We start from the raw sequence: 18,478 nt of genomic DNA, 5'->3' as shown, positions 1-18,478 counted from the left end.
CCTGGGTCAGCTTTTATCTTGGGCTTGTTTCACTTCCTACATCTTGTTTTTGCACTGGAGACCAACTAGGGGAACTCAAGCAGTTTGTTCTTCCCTTGCCTTTCTGCTGAAATGGTTACATGCATCTCAGTCACTCGTCATCTCATGTATTTTAATCTCTTTTTAAATTTAGCTTATTTCAATAGGTCTGGATTACATCAACTCTATGCTTCCCAAACTGAATTTATCCCTTACATGATACACATATACATGGCATATATATATATACACACACACACACACACAGAGGCACAAAGCACTATGTGCTCCCTGCAATGCATCTAAACAGGAGCATGGATAGCCTAAATCTACTCAGCATTCAACTATGACAGACTTGCCCAGTGTAGACTCCTGTTATTCCTGTGATGTGAGAAGCAGTAGTCCAGCTGACAGCTTTTTCAATAAGGAGAAAATTTGGGGAATTCTTTAGTTGTTTCAATCTTTTTTTGGGGAAAAGTGAGGCAAAGTTAAAATAAAATTTTGACATACATAGTTATTTAAACAGGAAAAGAAGAGAAGTTAAGCCCCAATGTAACCATCAAAACCCAAATATTACTGTAGCGGAAAAGTATGCAACAAGCACATCACTGTGAGATTTCCTCAAACTTATTTTCATTTAAGTCAAACCCTGAAATTTTCCAGGGGTGCGCTTCTATCAGAGCAAGATAACAGAGCTATCTAGTTTATCACCCATGATTAGAGCACAGGACTAAAAATTACTTTCTGGGAAAGGCAGACCCATTCTGAGCAGCACAATCACATCGTACAAGCTCAGATGTGAGTTTGCCATGCTCCATTTTTAAAGAGGTTAATGGGCGTTGGTGGGGAAAAACAAAATATTATTGCTGAAAGGTTTCAGAACCTCACTCCACTTGGCTTAGAAGCTGTCTCATAATTCCCACACTTAAGCATGTTTGGGGGACAATAATGGCATTTAGCCCTTCATCCTCTCAGGCAATTAGGAAGAGGTCACATCTCTTTCAGCCTCTTTTCTAGGCTTTGAAGACCAAGCCCTCTCAGTCTTTTCCATTTCCACTGGTTATCCTAGGAGCCCTTCTCCACATCTGTTTCAGTTTGAACTCATCCTTCTTAAGGACAGGAGGCTGGAGTTGGTCAGATGTTCCAAGATGACTTTCAGCAATGCCTTGCAGCAAACAGTATTAATATTTCTTTCACCTACAGAAATACGTCTCCCAGTAAATTCCAGAAAATAATTTATTATTTTCACACTTCTATCACATTAGCCTTTTATAATCATCTAGTGATCCGTTAAGACATCCAAGCTTGTCTCATCTTTCATAACAACAAACTGCTGTCACAGCAGACTTTCATATCCCCAGTGGTATGACCTAACACCCTGCTATTAAGTTTCTCCCCATTATTTTGCCAGACCATTCTTTCTGCACGATATTCTCAGCTGCCTGTGTGTTTCTAATGCCTCCTAATATCACAAGGGGACTCCTATTTTTTCACTGCAAATTAAAGTATTAAACAAAAAAGTTTCAATCTAATGCTAATGTAACATTAGGCAACACGGAGTGGTCTTGCCAAGAGCCTGGGGAAGTGCAGCAGGCAGGCACCACCACCCTGTTCAGCTTCTTTCACAACTTCTTCCTTAGCAATTGTGACCAAGACAAATTCTACTTTGTCCATGCCATCTCAGATTATTTATTATGGTTTTCCTATATCAGTTACAGAAAGTACACCCTACCACCTTCATGCTCTCCAACACTTGCATTCGTACTACAGTTATAAATCCATCACATTTCTACTTCCTCTGCAACATTCAGTTTTAAGCCCTGCACCAGTACTTCTGCTCCTCCTCTTCAGAGCCCAGATTCCTGACATTAGTGCACCAATATCTCAGTCCAACTAAACCAATGTGGGCTGGCAGAAACCTTTCTTGAACTCATTACCAAACTGACTACTGTTCTCATTATCATTCTCAACACCCATTCTTCCACCCTTTGGTGTCCTGTTTTCTTTTCCCACATCAGCTTGCATATTGAAATCAGGGGTAGGACTCTGCAACATTCATAACTTAAGTCCACTTCCTAATGTAAACATTTTTAAAATAAAAATTCAAATTAGAATAGGGGAAAAAAAGGTGTGCTGCCACCTGACTACAGTGGAAGTGGACTGTATTATATCATACAGCAAAAATTCCCCAATAGCTGACATAAGAACAGGAAACGTCTGGTGAGAGAAAATACCTGGAGTTGCTGTACTGATGCTGTATTGATGTGTTTCTGGGAAAGGCAGACCCATTCTGGGCAGCACAACCGCATCGTACAAGGAAAAACCTTCTCTCCTATACCTCCCCTCCATTTTTTTTTTATTTTTTTTTACTTACTAGACCAGGCATTTTAGCTATGTAATAACCAACATTAATTGACACATTGCTATACTACATGGAAAATATGTGACTTAAGTTATCACAACTCAAACTTCCAAGTATGAAGTGATCCAATACAGTTATATAGAAATCAGGTGTGGTCAGTCGAGATTTGAGGATTATATACTTCCCTCTGCAGCCTTTGAAATAGGCGTGCTTTGCTAAAACTAACTGTATCTGTTCAGGTAAACAGTTTTCTATATTCAAATGATACTAATCCACAGTCCAACCTTTGCCTGTCTTGCCTTTAAGCCTGTGGGGAGAGAATAAGTTTATTCAGTGCTCAGCTAAATCATACATGATCTTTGTTAGAAGTCATAAATGACAGCATAACATATATAATAATGTATTGGGTTTATGTGGCAAGGTTTTGGTAGCGGGGGAGGTTACAGGGGTGGCTTCTGTAAGAAGTTGCTGGAAGCTTCCCCTGTGTTTGAGAGCGAGCCCATACCAGCCGGCTCTAAGACGGACCTGCTGCCGGCCAAGGCCGAGCCAATCAGTGATAGTGGCAACGCCTCTGTGATAACATTTTTAAGAAAGAAAAAAGTTGGGACAGACGGAAACAGCAGCTGGAGAGAAGAGTGAGAACATGTGAGAGAAACAACCCTGCAGACCCCAAGGTCAGTGAAGAAGGAGGGGCAGGAGATGCTCCAGGCGCTGGAGCGAAGATTCCCCTGCAGCCCGTGGGGAAGACCCTGGTGAGGCAGGCTGTCCCCCTGCAGCCCAGGGAGGTCCACGGGGGAGCAGATCTCCACCTGCAGCCCGTGGAGGACCCCACGCCGGAGCAGGTGGGTTCCCCAAGGAGGCTGTGACCCCGTGGGAAGCCCGAGCTGGAGCAGGCTCCTGGCAGGACCTGCAGATCTGTGGAGAGAGGAGCCCACGCTGGAGCAGGTTTTCTGGCAGGACTTGTGACCCCATGGGGGGCCCACGCTGGAGCAGTCTGTGCCTGAAGGACTGCAGCCCGTGGAAAGGACCCATGCTGGAGCAGTTCGTGAAGAACTGCAGCCTGTGGGAATGGCCCACGTTGGAGAAGTTCGTGGAGGACTGTCTCCCGTGGGTGGGACCCCACGCTGGAGCGGGGGAAGAGTGTGATGAGCCCTCGCCCTGAGGAGGTGAAGCGGCAGAAAATAACGTGTGATGACCGTAAACCCCATCCCTGTCCCCCTTGTGCCACTGGGGGGGCTTGGTGGAGAAATCCGGGAGTGAAGTTGTGCCCGGGAAGAAGGGAGGGGTGGTGGGAAGGTGTTCTGAGATTTCGTTTTATTTCTTATTACCTTACTCTGGCTGATTTGTAATAAATTGAGCTAATTTTCCCTAAGCTGAGTCTGGCTTGCCCATGACGGTAATTAGTGAATGATCTTTCCTGTCCTTATCTTGACCTGCAAGCTTTTGTTATATTTTTCTCTCCCCTGTCCAGCTGAGGATGGGGGAGTGATAGAACGGCTTTGGTGGGCACCTGGCATCCAGCCAGGGTCAACCTGTCACAAATAAATATCATCATAGTTGATGATGTGAAAGGTAGCTCTAATACGGGTGGGGGGTCTTCACCAAGAAAGAAGCATCTTCTGTTTTTCTATAAATCCACCAGAGGTTTTGCCTAGATTTATTAAAAGCTTGGTTTCGTGCAGGGATTTTGGCAGTGGTAAAAAAAAAAAAAATTAAAACAAAAAAAAATTTCAAGAAGAAACACTGAAAATAACTAATGTCATTGTGGTAGTATAATAATGTTATAATGCTTGTAAAAGGATGAAAATAAAATTCTGAAACAAAACATTACATTGAAATGAAGCAGAATATGATTTATACAAACTACTGATCCTTTTCCCTGTTTATTCAATTGAAGAAAAATACCAAAACACAAGAAAGTTAATCCACACAAGATTGTAATTTTGTTAACATTGCATAATAGAATTTATATATTATGAAAATGTTCCAAATTCCTGTAGTCAGTATTTTTGGCACCGATTTTAAACTGAGTCTTACATTAAGCTACCATCTGTTTTCTGACCTTACAACACTCGCTTCATTTTATTACAATCATTTGCCTCAACTGCATCCTCCAGAATTTTGAATTAATATCAACAATGAATTAATTCACTTTGCCAGCCCTCAGGCAACCACATCTTCCATTTCCTCAACTTTTTTCCACTGTACTATATCTTTTGAAGATAGGGGAAAAGGTCAAATAACATCTTAATTTGTCATAACAGAATAAATACTTCTATCAAATTCATTAAAAGGACCATAGGAAATGGAACAGAGAAAAACTGTACCATCATGTTAACCAACTTAAAGGGAAGGTTCCCAAAATACTTTACAGACTTAAAAGCATCATGCAAACTATAAGTAAAAATGTCATTTTCTTTACTAGTAAAAAACCTCAACAAAGACAAACAGCAGCTCCATATAACCAATCTCCATTTCCAGATGAAAATTTGGCCAAACCACTACAGTGAAGAGGATCAGTATTTTTCCTAAGTATTATGAAGTGTCCCACTCCAGCTAGTAAACCCCAAGGACTACGTCTATATTCCAAGCTGAGTGTATCTATGATTCACACACAATTTTTTCAGCTTTAAATTGATGACTTTGGCCAATAATGGCAGCGTGCTAAAGTTTCAGTAGTCTAATATTGCCCTGAGCTTTATAGACGTCCATGTCTACCAGTAGTATAAGGATTCTTCTCCCCTCCTTTTTAAGGACTAGAGCAATCACTGTGGCATAGGAAAATGAGAAACTACCCATAAAAACAACAAGGTTTTGGAGCGAGGTCCACGAGTAGCCCAAATGACATCATCCTCATAACAAGTGATGCAACAGAAGGTCAGAAGGACAAGCTTCACACAGTTTCTCTGGCGAACACAGATCTGGGACCTATCCTTCTTCAGTCCCAACAGTATTTACCTAGCTTCTCACTCTCCCCTTCTCCTTCTCGCACACAGTTAGCCTCACAAAACAAGGTGCACTTCAGAGGCGTGCAACAGGGGTTTCTACGTTAGCAGAACAGTCCAAAATGCCTACTTTATACACACGGTGGGTTTACTCAGGTGTTGATTTCAACATGCCCGTCAATGTACTTGAAACCAAAGGCACTGCCACACAAATTACGCTGAGCAACAAGTGGCCCCGCATGAGCTACTTTGCAGTAACCCAATGTCTGCATTTACTACGTGATATGTGAAAGAGAAATCAGAGTTAGCTTCCCCCAGTTTCATTGAGGCTCAGAAGACAACGTGGGATGGAGTGAGCAGCTTGCTAACGTTTAGTGAGTTTGGGGAAAATTAAGGTGTCTCTAACATCATGAGGCTGCACCCCAACTAGCTCTTCAACTGAAATTTGTCACTCTGTCTGCCCCTCCAGAAGGTGCATAGGAAGATACATTTGCAGGTACCAGCTAATGCTTGAAACCTTCATCTCATTCAAGAAAGGCAGCCTAATGTTCAACCTCCACATGCCCAGACAAATGTATTAACAGGACATTTGTTAGGGAGAATCATTAATAGCTACTATGACTAAGGGGAGAAGATAGTTATTTATGAATGTCGCCTTCAACTAGTTAAAGATGTTGTTAGCAATAAAGAGTCTTTTGCAGATGTGATCGCTTGCTTTGAGATCTGCCTGCAATTCAAACCCATTGCTGTACTGTAAACAAAACTCAAAGATCATGAAATTATCACAACATGCCAATGAAAACATGATGGAGGACAGCAAATTCACAGCCAACAAGCCCTGAGGAAGGTTTTGAGCATGGCCTCATAGAAAGTATACCACTTCTCCTTCGGGTTTTTCTTTTGTTTTCAGTGTGTTTAAAAAAAGGGTGAAAGGGAGAGCAGATCATTCGTGCATATTAGCTTTTGTTCTCTCAAATTCAGGTAACCATATCCCAATGGAATAAATCAACTATTATAAACCTTACGTGGCTTTATGCATTCTACAATCCACTTCTAACATGGATTAAGATAGTTGTGACTAAACTAGCGCAGAATTACTTCTGTGTCAATGGATCTTAACTCTGTATTAGCCTGGTCATTCTCTAATTCATATTTCTTTGCACCACACCGCATTTCCCATCCTGCTCCATTGGTCAGAGGGCTTCTTCATCTGCTGTCACCTCCACACTTAAATGCTGACACGTACTCACGACCAACTTAAACATAGCATTCTTGTCATAATAGCATCTTATTATGCCTTGAGCACCTGTTTAAAGCACTGAATTTCACAAATAACTCGTAAAAGAAAAACTGGGGTTTTTTTCACCCTCTTCAAATGCAAGCATATAGTTCAGTTGCAAAAAAAGAGTTACTTCTCCAGCAGACTGTTTTGGGTTTCATGAGCTGTACAGCATTAGATATACACAGAGGGACCCTCCTGAAACACAGGCCATTGTACTGGGGTATGTAATACAGATTTAAGAATGAACTCAAAGCTCAGATGAAAATTTGGGGTTAAATCATTCATGCTGATGTGGACTCTTACTCAGAGTCCAGTTCCTCCTGGAAGTTGCAAACCTGGGACAAGTTTTCTTAAGTCACAAGAGGAAGTTGCAAGAGTTCTCAAAAAAAAAAAAAATCGGACAGTGTCAAATCCAGTGCCAGTAAGTTACACTAGCAGAAATGAAGTTTTGTGTTGTTTAATCTTTACAGAGATACCAGAAGAACATCCAGCACTAACTGTGTAAGTATTCCTGTGAGGAACCACCTCATCTTGTTCTTACTTGATGTAAGCAGCAGAACCTCCCTTAACTTCAAGGATGCAAGACTCTCCAGGTTCCAGCACTTCACAGATGTCTATTTATAACTCATTTATTTTACTTAATTTTAAACTGTGTTAATTATATTCCTTTGAGGGTGTGAATCTAAACCAGGAATGTTCTAGCTGATTTCTTGCCCAGATTAGTAAACTGTTCTAAGCAACTCTTGCAATTTGGGAAACACGCAGGGGCACCAAAGGCTATTGTCTGAACCAACAGTTTGATGAAAACATGATAAATAGAACTAAAAGAGCTATATCATGAACAGTTTTTGGAGTTTTTTGGATGAAGTCCTTGAGATCAGGGGTTTTTTTTAATAGATATGAGTACACTCTGCATAAGCCTACCAAACATATCCTGACAGACAGGAAATTGCCACTGATTCAGGTCTGAAAGCCTGGCGTGTAAAGGCAGAAGCACACTGTGAAAGTGTGAAAGTCTTGTGAAACTGGGGTGACAGAGTATAAAAGGAAATACATCACTGAATGGACATGGAGTAAGAATTCACATCCAAGTTTCTAAGCATGCTTTTCACATTTGTTGCACACATGAACATGAATAAGAAGTTTCCCTAAAGTTAACCGAAATTAAAAATATTTTACATTCTTTCCATTTTCAGAGAGGAGTGAGAGTGGGAATCTGGAAAGTCTCTTGAGGGAGGGTTGTGAATCACTGGTGTGACAGTTCACTTGATTGTTCCTGCTTCAGATGTTCTAAGGAAGAACTGGAGACCTTGGATTTTAAACACATGTATGTCTTTACAGATGATCTTTCTCAAGGCCAAAAACGAACACAGTTTCCCAAATCACCAGGACAGCAGCTACGCAAGAACATTAACTTGACTGAAGTTCTTTTATATTTGAGAGAAGTTATTCTACACTAAATAGAAGTTCTGAGTGGAGAACTGACTTGAAGCAGTGTGCTGCATTTGCTCAATATGTTAATTTAATTCACTTTCAGAAACCGATTAATACTTTGCTGCTACAATTTCAACTTTGCCTTGATATTTCTTGTCTTCTCTCTAAAACCAACTGACATTGCTGTATTCACACTGTGTCATTACTGGATTGCACAGCATTTAGTAGTTTCTGTTGTTTCTAGTCCTGCCTAATGGTCAAGAGCCTTGCAATTGATAGCAGATGAAGACCTAGCAGTTACAACCACAGCCAGTTCCGCTGAACCAGGCTCTGATCCTGTAAGTGACTGCAACAACTTGCAGGAGCTCTACAGACTTTGAGACACTCAGGCCAGGACTTTCTAAACTAAGTGCAGGGCACGGATCTTAATCAGTAGGACAGCATTCATGATGATTTTGGCAGATTTAGACTCACGGTAAACTGGAGGTCCATGACAAGAATTATTTTCACATTCATACTGCAAACTGCAAGAATTTTACAGCACTCTTATTATGACCATACTGGCTGCTCATTTGAGTTTATAACCTTTGTAACTGCAAATATCAAATACATAGCTCATAGGCAGGCCATGTGATAACACTGTACCTAACAAAAACATCTTAGGGCTGTGCACAAGCCCCATTGTTTATATGTGACTTTAGCACTCACAGCACATGCAGCTAACTTTCCTAGCAAGAAGTAAGAATAAATCAGTGTTCATGATGGTTACCCAAGTTTGTTTCAGGAGAACTGTAATGAGTCCACAATGAACTTACACTTGAATTCCATAGAATTAAGCATTGTGCAAAGAAGATGCTTTAAAAATGAGTAGGACTGCTTCATTGATAGGCGTGCATGGGACATTGTCAGGACAACACAAACCATATGATAAAAGGTGTAGGAAAGGAGCTGAAATCCCTGAGAAGTCAGAATTGGGGTTGATGCTGAGAAATAAATGAAGAGGGAAGATTGCAGAAGCAGAGAGATAAAAGGAGAAAAACACATCAAATAAGAATGCAAAGGATGATAACTAATGGGGTAGAGACAATTACAGTCCCTAGGAAAACACATAATCTCAATCAGTATGACAAGATACAGAACATGTAATAAACATAATATACTCACATCACTGAAACTGTATTCTGTGCCCACAGAAGAAATTAATTTCTTGTGTCACACCATACCAAGCATCTTGATATTTTTGTTTTTATTGCAGGAGCAAGGAAAAGGACTTTTCACCCATTTAAACCTAGCAGAAGTCTGCCATTGTACATAGTCAAATACATTACAGCAGAGAATACTGTTCTGATCTCTGATTCAAATAAGCTATTCAAATGCTGAATTTTGCATTTTCTGACACTTGTATCCAATGCCCTCAGACTTGCTCAAATGCTCCATCCAGAGCAGAAACATCTCACCTGAAGCACCTTTTTCTCCACTTGTTCACTCCACCAACCAAACCTCTTTTCTGCTGGTGCCGGCTCTGCTGAAGTTGGTTCTTCAAAACTTACACTGCCTTCCCAAAGCTAAATTTCTTAAGTTTCACTTTCTGTGGGGACAGAGCGTACAGGGCATGTTGACACCGAGGAGCGCAGCATAGAAATCCTGGAACAAGAGCTGTTGCCTTAGCACCACACGCCCACAATAGAAAGCCTCAGTTTCTTCTTCACAGGCCAGCCCACATGCCGATAAATCCATGCTCTGCTTCACTGAACCAGGTGTATTTACAAGAAGGGTTAATGCTGGCTCAAAAACCTTTTACATGTGCCACTACACAGCACAGAAAAACCTCCTGCATACAACAGAAATGAAATTTGATCAGAGAAGGTCAAAGCAACATCGCAGAACAGCAGACGAAGGGGTAGCAGACGATCTACACTGACCATCTTCAAGATAGAAGCTAATCTGTTTCAGGTCAGGTTGAGGTCACCATTTTAACTCAGAGGTGGTAAACAGTGGTAGCTGGCTCTAAAAAGCCAGCTAAAGATGGATCATACCTACACTTACTACATGCTCTAGGTAGAAGAGTCTTGCTGGCCATCTGTAGAAGTACAAAGCTGCCCTTTAAGGAGGCACAGGCTCCTTAAACCACTGTGAAGACCATGTCAGTACTGCCAGGTTTGCACTCCTTTGGACTTCACACCTCTTCAAGAGGCTGGGGGGTACGTATTTCTGGATGCATATTCCCTGATAAAGTAGCACAAGTCGATTACATATGATAATTAGATTATGAAAGGTGCCAAGACTTATTTTTCTGGAAGGGGAAAAAGAAAAGTTGCTGCACAGAGCAGCAAATCAAGAGGTCAAATAAACAGCTTATAGCACTGACAGTCCTGAAGACAAAGCTGGAGAGAAAGAATCAACAGAATGATGTTGGGCAAATGAAAGAACGATGGGAGGAAAAAAAAAAAAAGGAAACAGGGGTAGGAAGGGAGTACTGCTACAGCAGGATAAAGACTGAAACATGGCCTTTTTTCTAGGAAATTGGGGAGAAAAAGCCCCAAACAAACAGCACATTATTACTAATGAACGTGTTTGAAGCAGTGCAGCTCTAAGACTTTTTCAGACACACTGGCAAGGGTTATGGCAGCGGGATGGGAAATCCTACCAAGGAAATTTAGTGGGAGATTTTCAGAAGAGGCAAGTTCTCCTGGTCAGGCCTAGTGGCAGTACTGCTGTCCGCTGCCTGCCTAGCAGAAACTGTCAATCAGGCCATCTACATCCCAAGAGAAACTGGCTTAGTGTTCACCTCAATATGGCCCAGTGCTTCTCCACTGGAGCCAGGACAGCTGCTGCAATCTGTCTCACAGCCAGTGCAAGTACAGCTGGAAATCAGTGACAGAGCAAAGACCTTGCAAGACAGAAAAAGGAAGACAAAGTGCCATGCCAGCAATACAGCAGGAGAGTTGCTTAAAAGGCAAGTTTTCCTACACCCCTCACGGGCTGCAATGCTTCTCTCTCGACTTTGCATAGTTTAGCAGATCTTCTGCAATGGTGGGTCTGTAGTTACAAAAATGTACTATGAATCTCACTTGCACGCCCTGCTATGCCATGACGGCACATTCAAATGACCCTTGCAGTGTGCTTCGAACAAGTTGAACCCAGAACATCCAACATAGGATTTCCTCTTTCTCCTGCCCATCCCCTTCCTGTGTGTTTACTAAAAATTTTCACTTCCTCCATGACACTGACACCAGCTCTGGCCACTGCTTAACCCTGTTCTCCAGCTCTCGTCCGCTCACACCTGAATCACAGCTACCCCAGGGCATTCAGCACTTACTGAAGGGTTTTAGAAAGCCCATCAAGACACATGGTAAGGGTGGGATTGCCCTGGAGAAAATCATTTTCTGTCCACTGGATCTAATGAATGTAAGTCTCATGATGCTGGCAAGGGATACTCGACCAGGCAAGTTCAGTAAATGCAATAGATGCACTACTATCCAGATCTTTTCCTACTCACTTGATAGTACCAGGAGATACTTTCTTTGTCTGAATAGAGTAAAACTTTGTCATAGGTCACACCTACCGATTTATAAAGGTTACCATTATGTAGGAATTCAAACATACTCTTTACCTTTTAGTATCAACTTTGTTCTAAGCCCCTGGTACAGTCATACATGGAAAGAACAAACCTGCTCAGCAGCCAAATATACCTCTGCACTAACTCCTGTGATACCATATTGTTTCAGTTTATGCCCAAGAAGAAGCTTGAATAAGATTTAATCAAAAAATTGATCAAACAGGTTTGTATACACCTATCTGCACAAACTAATGAAAGAAACATGAAAAGCTAAGCAAGGTATTATAGATGCTACATCAGAAAGCCCGCTTCACAGACTATGTTTTTGTTGACGAACTTCCTGAGACGGCTTTCTGTTAAACCAACAGAGTAGTTAAGAACACATCCCAGAGGGAGTCCATTGCCTCCAAACTGTTATCATGTCTAGACTTCCAGTAGCCCTCTAAAACAGAGAAAAAATTGCCTTTCAGAAATGGCTTGGCCACAAGACCGTGCCCAGTAAAAAGCAGGCCTTTGCAGATTAAAGTAGCAAATTCTACAACATATCAACCACAATTTAGACAGGAAGAAGTAGCCTCATGCTACACGCAGCAGAGACCATAGAGGAAGAAGGACACATTGTTCAGACTGTTTATCGTTTGAGTCCTTTGAACTGAAGAAGTAAGATAGTATGCTGCGCAAACACAGGAACCAATTGTAGATACTTAAGATGCCAGCAGTTTGAAAAAGATAGACAATGCTGACCTAGGGGGTAGCACATACTGGCCTGACTGGTGCTAGTCTCCCCTTTTTCCCCTGAAGAAATGAGATCTACCCATTCTCCCCTTCACCTTTCCCTGTTCTCCTCCTCCTTCTCTCCCCAGCAAAGTGTTACTGTCAAAATCCTGTCTCTCTTCTGACATTGGGCTGACAAAAATAACTAATCTGTTTACCTCTATGAGTAGTTCTTTAGGGCACACAGCAATACAAGTAACTCATAAATATTTGGAGGAAATGCTTCCAACACAAGATGAATTCTGCCTTTGCATTTTGTTCCATGAACCCACATTTTCAGGAAAGATGCCGAACACGACTGTGAATGATTCAGCCTCGGAAATTACAGCATTTAATGGCAATGTCAACAGGAAATGTATCTGAATCAGGCAAAAATAAATATGAAAGCACAGACCTTTCCATCCTTCCCTGAAAGACAATTAAGTTTAAACTAGGAACAGTCACACTAAGGACAGTTACATTGTATTTGCCTTTTATTAGTAGAAGCTGATTTCTTTGAGAAGGTACCGTTATTGTTTACAGTATGACAGTCTCCTTCTCCTTGTATGCTTCACTAAAGACTGTTTTCATATGAATGTAATTTTACATTTTTTATCTACATAGTTTACTGTGGCATGGCCCGGCAAGTCTGGAAGCCTTTCCCTCTATACCATCTCTAGCGCTCCTACACTCTTGAAAGAGGGGACACAAATAAATGGCAGAAATAGGAAGTAGGAATATGATCAACGGGAGAAAAATCATAATTCTCAGCTGGGCAATGGATTCTTCTACAGAATGAAGCTGTTCTTCTAGAGAAACAAATCCTATAGGGGTAAAATAACAATTAATACTACTTAAGAGTCACGTGGTTTAGTGTAATTATTTACACACTGAGCTCCATAGCTTGAGAAGGAAGTATCACCTCCTGGACACAAAGCTCATACAACCCTCAGGATCCCCAGCCAATGGATTCTCCTCCCATCCCTCACATTAGCACGTGACAGCCCACATCCTTCAGGGATCATTGGTGCTGCAGAAGTACACCTCTGTACAGCCACGCTGCTAGAGCAGAGTGCTAGTCTAGGAATCCTAGTCTACACCTAATGCCCACCCCATGCCTTTATTTATTTATTTATTCCTCATCTGCTTGTTTTCTGCATTCACGCAGTTCTGCAAAGGGCTCCCTGAACCCCAAGAGTAAAACTGGCTCTACAGTTCCCTGGACACAAGAAATAAAGCCACTCAGTCACTCAGAATATACACATAGGGAAAGGAAGAAAGACCTCACCCCCTCCCCAGATCACCTAGCCCTTCGAGAAAAATAAAATCTGGTTCATGGTCAACATGTTTCCATCCAAAAGCCTCAAAGATGCCCATGAAGATTCCAAATAACATGCAAAGTACCGATAGGAAAACATCTCCTTTTTGTGACAGAAATGGAATCACATCTGAGATTAAATACTGCAGTTCTTAAACTTCCCTGAACAGCTACATAGAGGTCAAATGCTGCTCTCTGATGTGCAGCACAAGAAGGGCCAGATGTAGCATCTCTGGTCTTGTGAGCCATCCCACTGAAGATCAGCTGCTAAGCTGAGCCAGGAGGACCGTGGACCTTTTTCACTGCCTGTGTTAGGAATTGCTTCCCACAACGCTTGCTGTTCTGTGATGCCATTTATCTTACAAGAGCCAACGAGGCTATAGGAAGATAGCTCACTTCAATTACATAGATAAAATGGGGGGAAAGGTATTACGAAAGAGTTACTTATACATTCATAAATACTTATATATTTATAAATACATGCAAGAAAGAATTTCACATTTATGGAAACTCTCTTGAGAAGGTAACATTAAAAACTGGAATCTTAAACACCTTAAAAGGCAATGGGGTTTAACTTCGTACAGGAAACTTTCGTAATTTATTGCATTGTCAGAAAAAGTCATCGTGCAACTCTGCCGGTCAAGGAACTTATAATGAAAGGCCTTGTCCTTTACCTTACCTTGTCCTCTGTACATTTATATAGGGGAAAAACCCCCTTATTTACTCAAAAAGCCTACAGGAGAAAAGCAGAATAACTTCAACTCAGCCAGTTACTGTACAAAAAAAAGAGGATCATTCTACACCATAACGGTTAAAAAGAAAAATATCTCAACAGTACACAATTAAAATAGATCTTTAGGTTATTAAACCAAGAATTCTTTTCTAACTAGTCTGTAGCTCACAAAGTTGAAATGGAGAAAGAAAAAAGCTATAAATCTCAAAAGAGATCCACAGAATGAGACATCTGTTCATCTGAGAGTTCATTAATTTTAATCCTTACCCAAGATTCCATAACATCCTATTAACAGTATCTAACTGATTTCTAGGCTGTTGCTACTTTTTCAGAGAAAACTATTTGATTTTTTTCTCATTCATACTTTCAGGCTGTTGATGGTACCTATTACAAAGATACAAAGTCCCAACACATAAAAGATAAGTAACACCTACTCTCTATTCAATACTGGGTTGGAAACAATTCACACAAACACAGTTTGACTATCCCTTCAGTAAAACTGAGCTACATTTTCCCAACATAGCTTTGCAATTTCCCAACAAAAATCTCTCCCCCCCCCCCCCCCCCTTTTTTTTTACTAGCTCTTCAGTGATACTATGCTGAGTGCAGACTTATCTACTTGGCACTCATTCTTTACAGATACTTGCTACTAACATTAAGATTTCTAAATTACAAAAGTCTTCCAGGGACTTTATGGGATCAAGCTAAAAAATGTAATTTCCAATTTCTATTATGATGTGCTACAATACATTAAGATTGGTCAGATAGTTTCTTTTTTCCGAAAGTGGGAATGAAAGGCAAGAGATGGGATATTGATTTGGGGTTTCGGATGAAACAACATTATAAGAACTCAATCCTTGTGCTCCCTACATATGTCCACAGTAATATGATCTGGCTAAACAAGTTTTAAGCGATAATCTCTTTGGTCTTTAGTGCCAACAGAGGGGAGCGAAGCAGCAAGATAAGTTCCTGCAAACCCATTCACTGCAAACACATAAAAGATGCGATTTCAACAGCCGAAGGTACGGCATCAACTGGGGAGATCTAGCTTGACTTTCAGATCCTAAACTAAAACTGGAAGGAGAAGACCCCTCAAGACCATTCCCTAGGCATACCGTACCGCTACAACAGGGGTCGGTGAGAAACACCACGCACCAAACCTCCCAGTACCATTTTCTCATCTTTCTTTTAAGCTAAAGCACATTCGAACATACAGTTAAGAGGAAGCAGCTTGAACTTGGAAGACGCTCCAGGAATTACTCTCCTAGAAAAAAGCAGTGTAAGAAGGAATACCCAGAGGCCACATTGTCTCTCCTAAGTCAAGGCTGCCGCCTTGGCTTGAAACACCGACTGCAGACTTTGATCGGCAAATTTTACACGCTCTCTGGCACGAAGCAGCCGGACGGCACCCGAGCCCTCGAGATCATAGCCGGAGCCGGGCAAAGCGGCAAGAGGTAAATCACGCTTTTGAGAATCTCCCCCCCCCGCCCCCCAAACGCCGCATTTCCTTTAAGACCCCATCCAGTCCTACCGGGAAGGTCAGGCGACAGCGGCGGCACCTCCTCCGGGAGGCAGAGGCGAGGGCAAGCCGCCCGGGAAAGCACCTGGTGCCCGCCGAGCCGTGCCGTGCCGTGGGCACGGAGGCAGCCCAGCCGGGCACCCCCCGCCCCGCTCCCTCCCGGTGCGCGCCCGCGGGAGAAGCCGGCAGAGCTGGAGAAGCCGGCAGAGCTGGGGCTGCCTCCCCCCGCCCCGTCCCCGCCGCCGCCGCCGGCCGCTCCCGTCGCTGCCGCCCGGCGGGGGCGGGGGGGGGTGTGCCGGGCGAAGGCACTTACTTTCCCGGGTGCGAAAGTTGAGCGGCGGCGAGCGAACTCCACGGTTACCGCCGGGGCGCCGAGAGGGGTGTCCCGGGGGCGGCGGGGCTGGGCTGGGCTGGGCCGGGCCGGCCTCGGTCGTGCGTGCGGGGCGCGGCGCGGCGCTGGTGCCCCGCCGGCCGGGAGAGGGGGGCAGCCGGCGGAGGAACCGCGCAGGGCCGGCGGCGGTTGGCTCGCAGCCTGCCGCTCACTTCCTGGTGCCGGCTTCGATTTGCATGCGGGGCTGCCAGGGGCGAGAGCAGAGCGGAGCGGAGCGGAGAGGAGGGAAAGGCTGGCGGCGGGCAGCGGCGGGCGGGCAGCGGCGGGCGGCCCCCGCCAGCGGCGCCCGGCGGGGAGGCGCAGCTCCTGCGGCGGCGGCAGCGCGGAACGCGGAGCGGCGGCGGGGCTGTGGCGGGGGCCAGGTGGGGCAGGAGCCGAGGAAGGGCTGTGGGGGGCGATGCCGCTGCCGGGCTGCCTCGGGGCCGGCACAGCTGCCGCGGTCGAGGAGTGAGTGCCCCCCCCACACCCCCGCCGCCGCGACCCCGAGCAAACCTCGTGAGGCGGGCGAGCTCGCCTCCGGTGGGAGTTAGAACCAAATAAAACCGTGCTAGCCTGAGGGGCAAGCCAGAAAAGGCCGTCTTGTTCCACCAACGGCCTAAAAAAACGTCACAAACTTCTCCAAAACTCAGCTCGAGCAACTTCTAGGGTCCATTGGAGGCTGGTTTGAAAGAAAACAAAGAACAAGTAAGGTTACCTTTTAATTTATTTTTTTTTCTTTTAAGAATCGTTTACGAGCCTGTTGAAAAATGAAATAAAATCTGATAGGTCAGCAAAACAGGAAACACGAAGGTGTGGACGTAACACCCAGAGGACGCAGCCGAACAGCGCTACAAGAACCGGGGTCAGGGTGTCATATGTGTACTGCCAGACCACCCGGACGAGTTCAGGGCATGGAGATTTCAAAGGCAGGACTTCAAAAGAAAAGCATTTAAGTTTTCCATATAAAGTGTTGAAGACAGCGGAACACGTTTGGCGAGCAAAGTGGTGCCACAAGATGCTCAAAGGTATCTTTGTACCCTTTCTTGAAGTCCACCGATAAGGCCTAACTGCAAATTGGAGCAGACTGGGGACCTGGCGAGGACTTCCAGCCGGGCACCCAAATACCTGAAAATGGCTCGATGCAGCTCACACCCTCTGGGCTTAAGAGAAGAACCTGAATCATGTCAGTAGGCCTTACAGATCTTTGGCACTGATGTAGAGGCCTGCCACTCATCGTGATGTGCGACTGACACCATCACTTCACTCAAGTATGTGCTGCAGTCCTGTCTCGAGGCTGTGACTCCAGCACACTGGCCGCTACCTTGATCCCGTAGGAGACTCGGTCCGTAGAAGCAGTCAGACCATAATCTGTCACATTTCTAGATTGGTCCCAGATGTCCCCAGACACCTGCAGAGCTCTGAAAAGCAGTGGGCAATAGTTGCTTCTCTTCTTTGAATTATATAATCAATGATTAAAATAATGTCATGTAGATACTCTGTATAAGACCAGCCTCTCAAAATATTGTAGGGTGAAACAGCAAGGAATTCCTTCAAGTTCTATTAATAAAAAGTTGGTAAATGTTTTCTCCTTTCCCCCAACTTATTTAAAGGTGTTTAAAAAGAAAAAAACCCACCACCACCAACAACAAAAAAACCCAACCACAAAACAACCTTTTTCCCTATGAAAAGTTTATACAAGAGGGAAAGATCTGATTTAATTTACATTGTCTTGGGTTTGGGGAATTTTTTTGGTTGGAAATTTGGATTCCAAAAGTTTATGTAAAATGAGCTATTTCTGTTTGGAAGTGCTATCATGGAGGCTCAAGAGAATGTACTGTTAGTGCCTCATGTTTCCATTTTCCTTTATGGGGTAAGTACCTTGATCTTGTATCTTTCTTCTTGGAGAGGAGAAATGGTGCACAGATCCCACATCTGTCTTGGCCTCCCTCCTTTCATCCCTATTTCTTCTTTTCATTATCAAGTGTTCCGCTGGGTTTAAAATCCACCTTCTCCTATCAAAGTGTTAGTGAAAATAAAACAAAATTTAGTTTTAGAAATGCACAATAGAGTCTAGCGGTCTAGTAAAAGACAATCTTACCTATAATGTGAATAATTTGGGAAAATTTAAAACGTGCTGAATTACCCTTAATAGGCTGTTGTGCAAGAGTAGATTGAGGACGCATAG

The 18,478-nt window shown here is 43.4% G+C and overlaps 1 protein-coding gene across 4 annotated transcripts in view; it reads right to left on the bottom strand.

The window, feature by feature from the left end:
* LYN (LYN proto-oncogene, Src family tyrosine kinase) overlaps positions 1-16,345 on the bottom strand; it is a 58,172-nt gene extending 41,827 nt beyond the window's left edge. For 2 of the 4 annotated variants that reach the window (XM_075023307.1, XM_075023309.1), the window contains exon 1: positions 16,237-16,345. The gene's annotated coding sequence lies outside the window, so the exon portion shown is untranslated. Of the gene's footprint in view, positions 1-9,498; positions 9,561-15,935; positions 16,052-16,236 lie in introns of those variants that run through there. The other 2 variants (XM_075023310.1, XM_075023308.1) reach the window with 2 other exon arrangements.
* Positions 16,346-18,478: the final 2,133 nt, after the last annotated feature.

Source organism: Buteo buteo, chromosome 3 (assembly GCF_964188355.1).
Source record: "Buteo buteo chromosome 3, bButBut1.hap1.1, whole genome shotgun sequence".
NCBI classification, from domain to species: domain Eukaryota; kingdom Metazoa; phylum Chordata; class Aves; order Accipitriformes; family Accipitridae; genus Buteo; species Buteo buteo.
Note: the sequence above shows the minus strand (reverse complement) of the source record. Positions and strands in the feature narration are given on the sequence as shown.